Here is a 13,800-nt window from a genome sequence, read left to right on the forward strand (position 1 = left end):
AATAACTAGAATGTTCCCAACATAGTCTCTGGTTTTATAATGGCTCTCTATCAAGATTATTGGAATGCATTAAAAGATGATTTATGTGATGCTCTTAGGGAATTTGTAGAAAACTATATAGTGAGCCTGGGAGTCCATTGAGATTGTTTGGGTGCAAGGGTATTCTTCTCCTTTTTGTTCTTTTGTATTTGGGCACCCATATGAGGGCTTATTTGTAATTTCTCTCAATAGTATAAAATTCCAAGTTTGAGAGAGTGAATAGTAACTCTCTCCTCTATTCGAGCCTTTCTCTCTTCTTGTTTTCTTTCTCAATAAAACCTAGATGTTGTAACTTGGTATCAGAGCAACTAGAAGGTTGTGGGAGTCTTTCTCTATAGGTTGTGAGCTACTGACATCAGACCGCTGCTGGATGGTGTTAGAAGTCCGTATAGGTGGCGGCGTTAATCTCTAAAAATTGTATGGTTTTGATTCGCCCTGATTTTAGATGAATTTTGGTATATGTCTCGTTGAGGTTTGATGCTTTTATGACTTTTTGTGGATTTTTCAAGTGAAAAATCAAAGAAATTCCAGATCTGGTCTAGAGGTTTGTTTACCTTGTTTGGTCGATTTTATTCTGCAAAACCTGGTTCTTATAGGTCGTTTTATATTTTGGGAATGACAGGAAGTGGTCTCGTATTTTTCTGAACCTTAAAAAAGTTTTGGGAGTTTTTTATTCTCCCTCTATTTTTCCGCCAACCAGCTTTTTGGCCCATTTTTTAGCCTTTAACCAAGTTTGATCCTTCCTTTTTGGGTTTGTATTTCAGTTGGGTGTTAGGGTGCTCCTTAGTTGTAGAGATAGTTGTTTGTGAGGTATGGAATCACCAAAAGATATACAGATGGGTTATAGGGTGTTTCTTGGAAATGTTGATGTTTCTAGTGGTATGGTACTGTATAACTTGATGGGACCAACTTTTTGGAGTGGTCCCAATTGGCTAAACTTATAATCACAGGGAGAGGTAAGTTGGGATTCATTACAGGCAAGGAGGTGATTGGTGAAGCTGAAAATTGAAGACCCTAAGTTTGCAAAGTGGGAACAGGATAACTCACTGGTAATGTCTTGGCTGGTCTATTCAATGCAACCTCACATTGCTCGTAGCTACATGTTCCTCATGACTGGTAAAGATATTTGGGATAGGGTTGTCGCCACTTACTCACAGGTTCACAGTACCGCTAGAGCATATCAGCTTAGGAGAGAAGCTTGTAGTATGTGTTAGGGGGAGAGAACAGTGGCTATGTATTTCTTCTCTCTACAATCTCTTTGGGAAGAAATGGACCATTTAACTTTTGAGTGGAAGGATCCTATAGATGCCGAGCAGTACATGAAGTACATTGAGGAGAACTAGGTCTTTAACTTTTTTGTTGGCTTAAATCCAAAGTTTGATTTCACTAGCCAACATATTCTGAGTGCGGGCATTGTCTCTCTGGCTATTGCTTACTCTCTTGTGCAAGGGGAAGAAAGTAAAAGGGCAGCCATGATGCAACCCTTTGTGATTGAGCACTCTACCTTTATGTCCTCTAAGCCTAGGCCAAGTGGCAGCAGTAATTATCCTACTACTGAGAAGTCTGATGATGCCATCTGTGAATATTGCAAGAAGCGGAAGCATACTAAGGAAAGATGTTGGAAACTCAATCCTCACTTGAAACTGGACAAATTTAAAATTGGAAGGAAAGGCAATACTCATTTGGCCACAATTGGTAATGAGGGTCAATCTTGTAATGTGACCAATTAATTTCATGACTCCTTTACATGAAGGATAAACTTTGGAGTCTTCTATTGCACTTGGAAAAGAGTAAGGCATCCTCCTCATCTGGTTTTGGTAATCCATCCACTGCTTTTTTTTTTTTTTTTTTTTTTGATCAATAACAAAATTTCAGTAGATTAAAGAGATAGGTACAACAATCCAGAGAGAGTTAAAAAGACTTAACTCTCTACAAGAGAACAAACATAGCATTTCACAATACAGCCCAGTACAAATGATCCCTACCCATTCCCTGCTTTGCCAAAGCATCTGCAAACGCATTTTCTGTTCTTTTCACCCACTGAAATTGGATGTCCATCCCCATAGTTAGCCACTTAATTTCCTTTCTTTCATTGGCATACTTCCAAAGCCTGCTTCCCCTTTGTAACTAGCTTACCACCAACTTCGAGTCCTCTTCAATAATTAACTTCTGTATATTCAGTTCCTTACTCTTTCTAATACCCTCCATAACAGCGTAGATCTCAGCTCTAAGGGAGTCCCCAACCCCAATGGAGCATGAATACATTGCTAACACTTCCCCTCCTCATCTCTGAAGACACCCCATACACCTGAAGGGCTTGGGTTACCCTCACTACTCCCATCAAAACTTAACTATATAAATCCATTGCTAGGAGGTGATCACACAGGAGCAACAAAAAACCGAGCCGATGCATAGTTAGCCACTTCCATCCAGTTGTTCAAGAGCATAACCATAGAAACATCATCAAATAGCTGTAAGGATTTTAACCAATGCACTACCCTGACTGTTATGACCTCAATAATACCTTCTTTATTTCTTTCCTTTTTAGAAAAAAATTGGCATTCCTTTCCTCCCATAAAGTCCAACAAGTAGCAGCTCTCACACATCTCCACATAATTCTTCCCCTTCTCTTTGGCCATCTAAGGAACGAGGAGCTAAACAAGCTTTGGATGTTTGACCTGGGGGTCCACCTATAACCGAAAAATTAATAAGTGGTAGGAGCTTTCACCATTAGCCTTACAGAGAATGCACCAACCAAGAGATAAGCACCAATAAGACCTTTTCCTTTGGAGTAAGCCACAGGTATTACATCTTTCCAATAAATCTTCCCAACAGAAAGCTCCAACCCTTGGAGGAATCAGCTCACCCCAAACTTCCTTAACTAGGAAATTGTGTAAAATTACCGGTAGCATGCAAAAGGGAGTTAAAGAAGGAAGCACAAGAGAAAGTCCCGGAAGGAGTTAGAGTCCATAGTCTCTTATCCCTCTCAGAGGGATCCAGCACCACCCCATTTAGGATTTGGATCAAATTCATTGCAATTTCGGCTTCCAAATCCCTTAGGCCTCTCCTAAACCCTAGGTCCCAACCAAACCCAAAGTTGGACTGAGAGGGAACTAGAAAGCTAGACACAACCTTGCCCTTGTACTGAGAAAGTGAGAAAAGAGAAGGAAATTGGTCTTTCAAAGGTAAATCACCCCCCATAATGTGCTCCCAAAATTTTACTTGATTCCTAGAACAAAGGTCATACCTGATGTGTTGTAGGAAGGCAGGTAGAATGGCTTGAATGGATTTCCAAGGAGAAGCTCCAGTTGATCTTGCCAAAGACCCAGTATCCCAGCCATCCTTTGCCTGACCATAAATACTAAAAATCACTCTAGTCCACAGCTTCCCCTCTCACCTTCCAACCTCCACAGCCATATCCCCAACAAAGCCTCATTTTTCTTTCGAACATTACCTACTCCTAACCCTCCATCATCCTTGCTTTTAGGGACCCAATCCCAATTTACCTTATGATCCTTCTCCTCCCCTGGTTCCCACAAGTCCTTCATCAACTTTTCCAATAACTTACTTATCTTCATCGGGATTCTAAAAACTGGTAAGTAATACATAGGCAAGCTTGCCAATGTAGACTTAATCAATGTGATTCTGCCTCCTAGAGATAAGTAGTTCTTCTTCCAAGTGGCTAGCTTCTTCTGAAACCTATCAATTATAGGGTTCCAAAAACTTTTTTTTTGGGGTTGTCACCTAAGGGCATCCCCAAATATTTCAAAGGCCATTGAGCCACCACACACCCCAAAGCTTCAACCCTTTCCCTTATAGTTGTCTCTTCCATATTAATCCCCACAACACAGCTCTTACCAAAAATTACCTTCATATTAGACATTTGCTCAAATATTTGAACCAACAATTTCGAGTTTTTGGCCCATCTCACATTCTCCCCCTCACAAAACAAGATAGTATCATCAACAAATTGTAAGTGAATTATAGGTATACTATCTTTTCCGACTCTCCATCCCCTCACTAAACCTTTCAAATATGCTCTCTGATTTAACCTCCCCAACACTTCTGCAATCACATTGAAAAGGAAAGGAGAAAGGGGGTCCCCATGTCTAATTCCCCTTAAAGCTGGAAAGTGATCCACTACAGTTCCATTCACCAGGGTCATAGCTGTCAAGGCGACGCCTAGGCGACAAGGCGCCCTTAGAGGCTCGCCTCGCCCAGTCGCCTAGCAGTTTTGTGCACTAGGTTAGAAAATATTATATTTTTTATTTTTTGACATTATAATTATAAAATAGACATTATTAAACTAGAATATTCATTTTATGTGTTTATATACTAATTTATTTTTATTATTTTCTTATTTTCTTAGGGTTTAATCAATGCAACATTGCTAACTGCTGTATTGAACCCATGGTTCACAGTATTGATACACCTTTGTGTATTGGCAGAGGTGTATTGGTACTTATAATGATACTCCCCCTATTTTTTTTATTTCTTTGGTTTTCAATTTCATTTTTAAATATATATATATTATTGAAAAAAATGGGCCCCCCAAAAACACCTGTAAACAGGTATCAGGACCCCAAAGATACAATACAATACACCCAATATGGGTCGTATCGTATCGAAATTTTGATCCTTGGTTGAACCCTCAAAAATTTCAAAGCCTGAACCTATAAGCAAAGGAAGAACTTAAAATTTTGTCTAATCAACACATTTTCTTCTTCCATGTCTTCTTCTTCTTCTTCTTCCACCTTTTCTTTTCTTCTTTCCTATAACAAAAGTAGGGGTTCAGCCCCTATATTTTTTTATATTTCTTTACTTTGTTCTTTTTCTTCTCATAAAATGTTGATTTTCTAGACTTAAACATGAAACTTATACTTTTCTTATGAAAATTATGAATAATTATTAAGGAAAGATGGTTATGGAACCTAGGGAACTACCTAGGATATATGGTTTTACTTAAAAAAAAATCATTGCCTAGGCGCCCGCCTAGGTGACTAGGTGTAAGAAGGGTAGGATCCATCTAATGGACGCCAAAAGGGGTTGCGGAATGGGTGGGCGAATTTCAAAAATTTTCCTACCTTCTTCCAACTGGGAATCACATTCCCCAAATTTAGAATACAATATTCTAGGATCCTACTTGAACCATAATCGAACCAAATCTGAACCAAAGGCAAAAGGGAGGAATATACTTGATCCGGAGAAGCAGTATCTCTCAAAGTTGGTGTTCACGCCCAAAGAAGAAACCAAGATCCGCTCCTGCTGAAGATGACACACCTGTGGATGGAACGGAACCAGCAGGGTGCGTCCTACACACTGGATCCTTCGCAAGAATCCTCTGGAAACTCTTAACACCGAATCTTTTTTTGTCTTTCCTGCAAGACTGATGTCAAGAACTGATTTCTTGACTTCCTATTGCTGCAAAGATCCAATCTTGCAAGAGGGAATGGTGGCATCTGGAGGAGAACTCCAGGGACGAAGAGGGCTGAACTGTTTCTCTTCTCTCTGGAGTCTGTGTGTGATCAAATCTCAATTCGAAGGAGGTATACCTTGCATACCAACCCTGTTCAAAATCTTATATATCTCTTAGGGTTTCTCCTCTTTCTTCTTGATTAAGAAACCTCCTAATTGGGAATTATCCCAATCCAAATCAGTATTTGGATAGGGGATAATCTTAATCCTATCTGCAGATTAAGTTAGCTTACTCCTAATCTCATCAAGAGGTTACCAGATTCAAATCTAATTTGAATTTGGTCTCCTAGAGTGGATAAGGTTAAAGGCCCAATCCTTTTACTAACATTAATCTCATATTTGCCCCATGAATAGGTGATCATATCAGCCCAGTTCGAAATGGGCTTTTGGCCCATTAAGTGTTCAGTGTTTAACTAGTTTCCAATCTGCTGCCCAGTTGGGCTTCTTTGTATGGCGTGGGACCCAAGCAATGATCTACACACCAGCCACATGGGTTCGGCCCAGCCTTTATTATAAGGCCCAGCTGAATTCACTAAAAAACTCAGTAAACCCCTGAGCCCATCATATGGACTCTATGGGCCCAACACTTACATTAAGTGGTCCCTAGGCCAAGCCATCTTATAAAAACTCAAGGACTGTGGGCAGGTGCAAGATTAGCCCATCAGGTACTATCCTAAATGGTCTTACATTTAACCTCTCAGCCCATAATGATCAAGCACTGCTCGACAAGAGAGGACCTCTCCCTCGGTTGCAAAGAACAGTGCCACACTCTCTACTCACATGGATCCTGGTAATTAAAACCATTTGCAAACATTTTGAAACCGTACATATATATATATATATATATATATTAATTTTGCAAAACAAAATTCCAACGATTGAAATCAACTGCCGACAGTTTGGTTTCCATCAGAGAGTGCCTTTCCCGATCATTACCCTTGTCCGACAAAGGGGCTGATCCTGTCACTATGATCACCCACTCAGATGAATTCTCGGACTGTCCCAACATACCCAGGTTTTGATTCCCGCTAAGGATCTCACTGAGTGGCATATCAAAGACAGCCCGATCCGACACCTAGTGAAATGTCCTAATTGAGTCTAGGGGTCAGGTGTAACTTTCCAGTTTTGCCCATCTGTCTCCAAGGTCCAGGGCAATACTGGAAATCTAGTCCGGTTCAATGATTCAAATAATCCCATACTGCATGTGCCTTGGGTCTTACCCTGGTGGCCGAGACAGGCCATCCCAACATTTGGTGGCACACCAGTATCAGCCTTGGCAGGATAAATCTCCCCAGACTTATCCAATGGTTGTGAACATTTAAAACTAGCACGAGTCTCTATAAGTGTTCAGTTTTAGGGTCTTACACAGAATTGTACCAAACAACATGAATCAAACATGCATTTTAATTTATTTCCACGAAATAACAAAAGTACATCCAATCGGATTGAAGCCAAGGGCATACAAAACTGTCTAACAGCTCCCACTTGCACTTAGGTTCAATCTGGTACAAGCCGGAGTCCCATACTTTCCACGTGTTTCTCTAACACCTTCTGTGTCAGTGGCTTAGTCAATGGGTCTGCCACATTATTCGCTGATGCTACCTTCTGAGTTAGGACCTCCCCTCTTCCAACGATCTCCCGTAGTACATGGTACTTCCTCTCGATGTGCTTTGACTTCGAGTGAGCCCGAGGCTCTTTGGCCTGGGCAATCGCTCCATTGTTGTCTCACAACAACGGGATGGGTGATGTGTTGGACGGAATCACTCCCAATTCGTGTATGAATTTCTTCATCCACACGGCTTCCCTGGTAGCTTCACTTGCGGCAATGTACTCGGCCTCGGTTATGGAGTCTGCAGTGGACCGCTGTTTGCTACCAGCAAACAGCACACGATCATATCGTGAAAACATACCCAGATGTAGACTTTCTATCATCTGGATCCGACTGGAAATCGGCATCGGTATACCCTAGAATTTGTAGTGAACCACCGTCGAATACCAGACAAAACTCTTTTGTCCTTTGAAGGTATTTAAGTATGTTCTTCACTGCAGTCTAATGCTCCTAGCCTGGGTTGGCCTGGAATCTGCTTACCACACTCACCGCCTGAGCTATGTTCGGGTGAGTGCACAGCATGGCATACATGATGCTCCCTACGGCTGAGGCATAGGGAACGTCTCTCATGCCCTCAATCTCCTCAGAAGTCTTAGGAGACATCTTCTTGGAGAGAGTGACTCCATGTTTGAAAGGAACGTTTCCTTTCTTGGAGTTCTCCATGATGTACCTTTTGACAATTTTGTCAATGTAAGCAGTCTGGGATAATCCAATTATCCGCTTCGATCTATCTCTATAGAGTCGAAGACCCAGTATGTAGGAAGCTTCTTCAAGATCTTTCACGGAGAACTGCTGTGATAGCCATACCTTGACCGAAGTAAACATTCCTACATCATTCCCAATGAGTAGGATATCATCCACGTACAATATTAAAAATGTGATCTTATCCCCACAGGACTTCCTATAAACACATGGCTCATCCGGATTCTGCTCAAAGTCAAACGTTTTGACGGCAGAATCAAAACGGATGTTCCAACTACTAGAAGCCTGCTTAAGTCCATATATGGATCTATTGAGTTTACATACCATGTGTTCCTGACCAGCAGCAATGAAGCCTTGCGGCTGTTGCATGTAGATATCTTCACTAAGATCTCCATTCAGGAACGCGGTTTTGACATCCATTTGTCAAATCTCGTAGTTATGGTACGCTGCTACAGCTAGCAGGATCCTAATGGATTTAAGCATGGCCATGGGCAAAAAGGTTTCCTCATAATCGATGCCTTCTTTCTGAGTATACCCTTTCACCATCAAGCGAGCTTTGTAGGTCTCAATCCTACCATCGGGGCCCTTCTTCCTCTTGTAGATCCATTTGCAACCAATTGCTTTTACTTTGGAGGGCGGATTTACTAGAGTCCAGACTCCATTGGTCTCCATCGAGTCCATCTCAACTCTCATGGCCTCCACCCACTTCTGGGAATCTATGTCTAACATAGCTTCCGCGTAAGTCACGGGATCCTCTTCACTAGTCAAGGCTTCCACCAGGTAACTATCCTGGTCATAACCATATCGGACTGGTGGTCTGGATACCCGGGTGGACCTTCTAGGTTGGTCACTACCTGTAACTTGTGGGACATCTCCCACTGCTCCTGAGCTCTCCTCATCAAGAACTATTTCTTGACGGTGAGTGTCCAGGATGTATTCAGATTCTAAGAATTGGGCGTTTCGACTACAGAACACTTTCTGCTCACTTGGGTCATAGAATAGATAACCCACTGAATCCTTTGGGTAGCCTATAAATAGGCAACGATTGGTTTTGGATTCCAACTTGTCAGCACTTGTTCTTTTAACGTGTGCAGGACAACCCAAATCTTCAAGTGTCTTACCCTTGGCTTCCTTTCGGTCCATAGTTCATATGGAGTCTTTGGAACTGATTTAGTTGGAACCCAATTCAGCACGTAGATAGCAGTCTCTAATGCACATCCCCAAAAGGATATGGGTAATTCTGAGCGTACGAGAAGTGACCGAACCATGTCCAACAAGGTCCTATTCCTCCTCTCCGAAACACTGTTGAGTTGAGGTGTAGCAGGAGGAACTAGTTGTGACACTATCCCATTGTCCTTCAAGTAGTCCCTGAATTCGTCAGAGAGATACTCGCCACCTCGATCCGATCGAAGGGCCTTAACTTCTCTCCCTAACTGTTTCTCGACTTCCTGTCTGAATTCTTTGAACTTTTCAAAGGATTCAGACTTGTGTCTCATTAGGTACACGTAACCATATTGTGAAAAATCATCTGTAAAGGTGATGAAATACACGTGTTGATTCCGTGTCCTAACACTCAGGGGACCACATACATCAGTATATATTAGGTCAAGTGTGCCTCCAGATCTTTCAGGCTTACCGTAAAATGGCCGCTTAGTCATCTTACCTTGAAGGCAAGACTCACAAATGGGAAGATTTTCTACGGTTAGAAAATCCAAAGGACCATCCTTTACCAGCCTTGTGATTCGTGAACACCGATATGGCAAAGTCGGTAATGCCAGAGGCACGTGGGATTTACTGTATCACGATTCCTTTTCCTGGGATTTTCGATCGACGTAGTTTCAGTTAGGTTAGTTTCCAGAGAAGGATATAGAACATAGAGACCATTCTCCAGTTCCCCGCATGCGATGAATTTGTTATTCTGTTTAACAGTAATCATATTACTAAAATAAACAGTATATCCATCGGCACATAGTTTAGAAACAGAAATTAAATTTCTTCTCAAGTTCTGTACATAAAGACAATCTTTAAGTACAAGGACTCCTCTAAAAACTAATTCTACGGTTCCTATTGTCGCAGCTGTAACACTTGCAGTCGTTCCCAAAAATAGTGTCATTTCGCCTTCATTCAATCTTCTGCTAACTTTGAACCCCTGCAGTGAGTTACACGCATGAGTTGAAGCCCCGGAGTCAACACACCAGGACACAGAAGTAACTAACATATTAGTTTCTATGGCACAAGTTTCGATGTTACCTTTCTTAGATTCCAGGTAGGCAGGACAGTTCCTCTTCCAGTGGCCAGTCTACTTGCAGAAGTGACAGACATCAGATGCCTTGTTCTTCTTTTGCTTCTTGGGTTTGGCAGCTTTCTTCTGGGGCTTCTTTGCCTTTCTCTTTTTCTTGCCCGATTTGTTAGCTTCAGCAAGCATAACCACAGGCTCATCCTTCTTGGGTAGATCCTCGACCCTCTACAACATATTGCTGAGTTCCTGGACGCTGACATTCAGCTTATTCATATTGTAGTTCATTGTGAACGCATTGAAGGAAGAGGGCAAAGAATTCAGGATGGCATCCACTTGCGTGCCAAGATCTAGCCCGGATCCAAGAGCTTCGAGTTCGTTAATGTATCCCATCATCCGAAGACAATGGTCATGAACTTTCTGCCCTTTGGACATCTGCGTGGTCATGAACAATTTCAGGACCTTTTGTCGAGTAGAACGGTTCTGCTCTTCATACATTGTTTTTAGACTGTCCAATATGTCATTGGCTAGTTCGATCTGATCGAACTGCCTCAGTATTGAGTTGTCTAATGAGGCAATGACAAAGCAACGGGCTAGGGAGTTTTTATCCTCCCAATCTTGGTAGTCCCTCCTACGGGCCTCAGAAGCCCTATCACCCGGATATTCCGGGGCAGGATTTTTCACCACCTCGTCTAACTTTTCGGAAGTTACGACCAGCATAAGATTTCTATACCAGTCGGCATAGTTTGGGCCCTTAAGCTTGTTATCGTCTAGAAGCTTTGCAAATTGACCGTTTGCCATTTTCGGATAAAACAGCAAAGACGTTAGTCCACAACCTTAGTTTGATTCATGTTACCTACATAGATATGGTTTTTAATCTATGTTCCATTCCCATTTGTTCATCTCTGAGACTTCCCTCCTTTCTCAGTGACGGATACGACGAAATGTCTCTGGAAATGTAGGAAATCACATAGGGTGCGTAAAGCCAACTATTTCAGCTGCAAAACCCCACCACCTTTCTATGACGGATCATATCCACTCATCAAATGAGTATCCCTTTAGCCTCTGTCAGACAAGGTTCAGAGCCGTTTTCAGGTAAACCCTTCTGTCCAGTGAGTGCTCACCCATCATATTCAGGTTACGCCAAGGTACCGTGAGAGAGTTCCCATTTTCTGGTGAAGCCCCTCTCACATTGTTCTATGACGCCCCTATCATCTTATGAAACACTCTTACAGATCCAACAGCAAATGGATAGCCCAATTTTATGGTGTGTTTCCTCATTACCGAAGGACCCATCATTGTGCTAATGACGGAAGGCCTTTAGAGAGTCCATCATATGGATCTCCCTATCACATGCATTCATATTTGCTAGAGGGAACTAGATTACGCCCTAGTTCTAATTTAGGTCAAACCAGAGTGGCTCCCACTGACTTTCATAAAGTCAGATTTCTAGTGGGTCTCAATCGGTTAGGGGTTCCGTACGCATCCCTTTTCAGGGTTATGGGGCCCACCAAGCAAGGAGGGGTCATCCAATGACCTTAAGGGACACCATGGCAATGATGTGCATTCAGCCATGGTGTGCGCAAGAGCCACTAACGAGTCAACATGGGCCAAGTGTTTATGGCCCATGGTCGCAGCATATCAAACATCCAAACATCACATGTAAAGGAGGAATTTATCCAATCAATTAACTGTTGTAAAGCCCATCGAATAGCCCATTTAAAAAACCCAAAGCATTAACAATTAATGTCTACAAGGTGTATGGGCTGAATTGCAGTTAGTAGTTCGGCCCATACAGCTTTTCTCACAATAATGGGCCTTTGCAGTTTTAACCCTTTAAAACTGGGCTTTACAGGTGGGCCGAATTAATCCCTGTAATTGAACATCAGATTTGGAACAAGTGTGAGAAAAATGGACTGAAAAACAGCCCCCTTCGAACCCCAGATTCGGTCCAAACAGTTTTGGTCCAATCTAGTCCGAAATGGTCCAAAACTGATTTTCAATTCAATAATTAATTCATGAAAGATCTGAAATTAATAATCTTGATTTTAAACAAACACAAATCAACTATGGACTGTTCGCACCACCTGCAAAACAGAGGTTAATCACTAATGTTCCAGTTTCATAAACTACAAATCGCAGGAAGCGATTTCTCCATCTGCGAATCTCCAGCGCCGCCATCTTCTTCCTTCTTTAATCAAGAAAATAAATAACAGAAATCCTATTTCTATTAATTAATTACATTCTTGATCAAATCCTATACATTCAGTCTAGAAAAAAAAATTATTTACAGACCGAATTGAATAAAATAAATGAAAAAGGGTGCACAGACCATCTGTGCCAAAACTGCATTGCGATCTCCAGGTTCGAACAGTCCATTAAATCAAAAATAAATAAAGAACAATTCTAAATAAATTTTGGATTTAACAAAAATTAATTTCAGATTAGTCGCCCTTAACAAGAAACCATTTCTTGAAAAAAAAAGAAAGCAATATGCGCAAATCTTGGCATAACATTATCTGTCCATCTGCGTAGGGTCAGATCTGATTTCCTTTTGGTTCAAGATTTGAACCTGGCTCTGATACCACTGTAAGAAGGGTAGGATCCATCTAATGGACGCCAAAAAGGGTTGCGGAATGGGTGGGCGAATTTCAAAAATTTTCCTACCTTCTTCCAACTAGGAATCACATTCCCCAAATTTAGAATACAATATTCTAGGATCCTACTTGAACCATAATCGAACCAGATCTGAACGAAAGGCAAAAGGGATGAATATACCTGATCCGGAGAAGCAGTATCTCCCAAAGTTGGTGTTCACGCCCAAAGAAGAAACCAAGATCCGCTCCTGCTGAAGATGACACAGTTGTGGATGGAATGGAACGGAACCAGTAGGGTGCATCCTACACACTGGATCCTTCGCAAGAATGCTCTGGAAACTCTGAACACCAAATCTTTTTTTGTCTTTCCTGCAAGACTGATGTCAAGAACTGATTTCTTAACTTCATATTGCTGCAAAGATCCAATCTTGCAAGAGGGAATGGCGGCGGCTGGAGGAGAACTCCAGGGACGAAGAGGGCTGAACTGTTTCTCTTCTCTCTGGAGTCTGTGTGTGATCAAATCTCAATTCGCAGGAGGTATACCTTGCATACCAACCCTGGTTCGAAATCTTATATATCTCTTAGGGTTTCTCCTCTTTCTTCTTGATTAAGAAACCTCCTAATTGGGAGTTATCCCAATCCAAATCAGTATTTGGATAGGGGATAATCTTAATCCTATCTGCAGATTAAGTTAGCTTACTCCTGATCTTATCAGGAGTTTACCAGATTCAAATCTAATTTGAATTTGGTCTCCTAGAGTGGATAAGGTTAAAGGCCCAATCCTTTTACTAACATTAATCTCATATTTGCCCCATGAATAGGTGATCATATCAGCCCAGTTCGAAATGGGCTTTTGGCCCATTAAGTGTTCAGTGTTTAACTAGTTTCCAATCTGCTGCCCAGTTGGGCTTCTTTGTATGGCGTGGGACCCAAGCAATGATCTACACACCAGCCACATGGGTTTGGCCCAGCCTTTATTATAAGGCCCAGCCGAATTCACTAAAAAACTCAATAAACCCCTGAGCCCATCATATGGACTCTATGGGCCCAACACTTACATTAAGTGGTCCCTAGGCCAAGCCATCTTATAAAAACTCAAGGACTGTGGGCAGGTGCAAGATTAGCCCATCAGGTACTATCCT

General features: G+C 41.8%; 1 protein-coding gene across 4 annotated transcripts in view; it reads left to right on the forward strand.

Moving 5' to 3' along the window:
• The window catches only part of LOC148848768 (mechanosensitive ion channel protein 1, mitochondrial-like), a 38,893-nt gene that overhangs the window by 18,724 nt on the left and 6,369 nt on the right, over positions 1-13,800 (forward strand). The window lies entirely within an intron of this gene.

This window comes from Nelumbo lutea, chromosome 6 (genome assembly GCF_056320005.1).
Source record: "Nelumbo lutea isolate HS-2025 chromosome 6, American lotus-T2T, whole genome shotgun sequence".
Taxonomy (NCBI): domain Eukaryota; kingdom Viridiplantae; phylum Streptophyta; class Magnoliopsida; order Proteales; family Nelumbonaceae; genus Nelumbo; species Nelumbo lutea.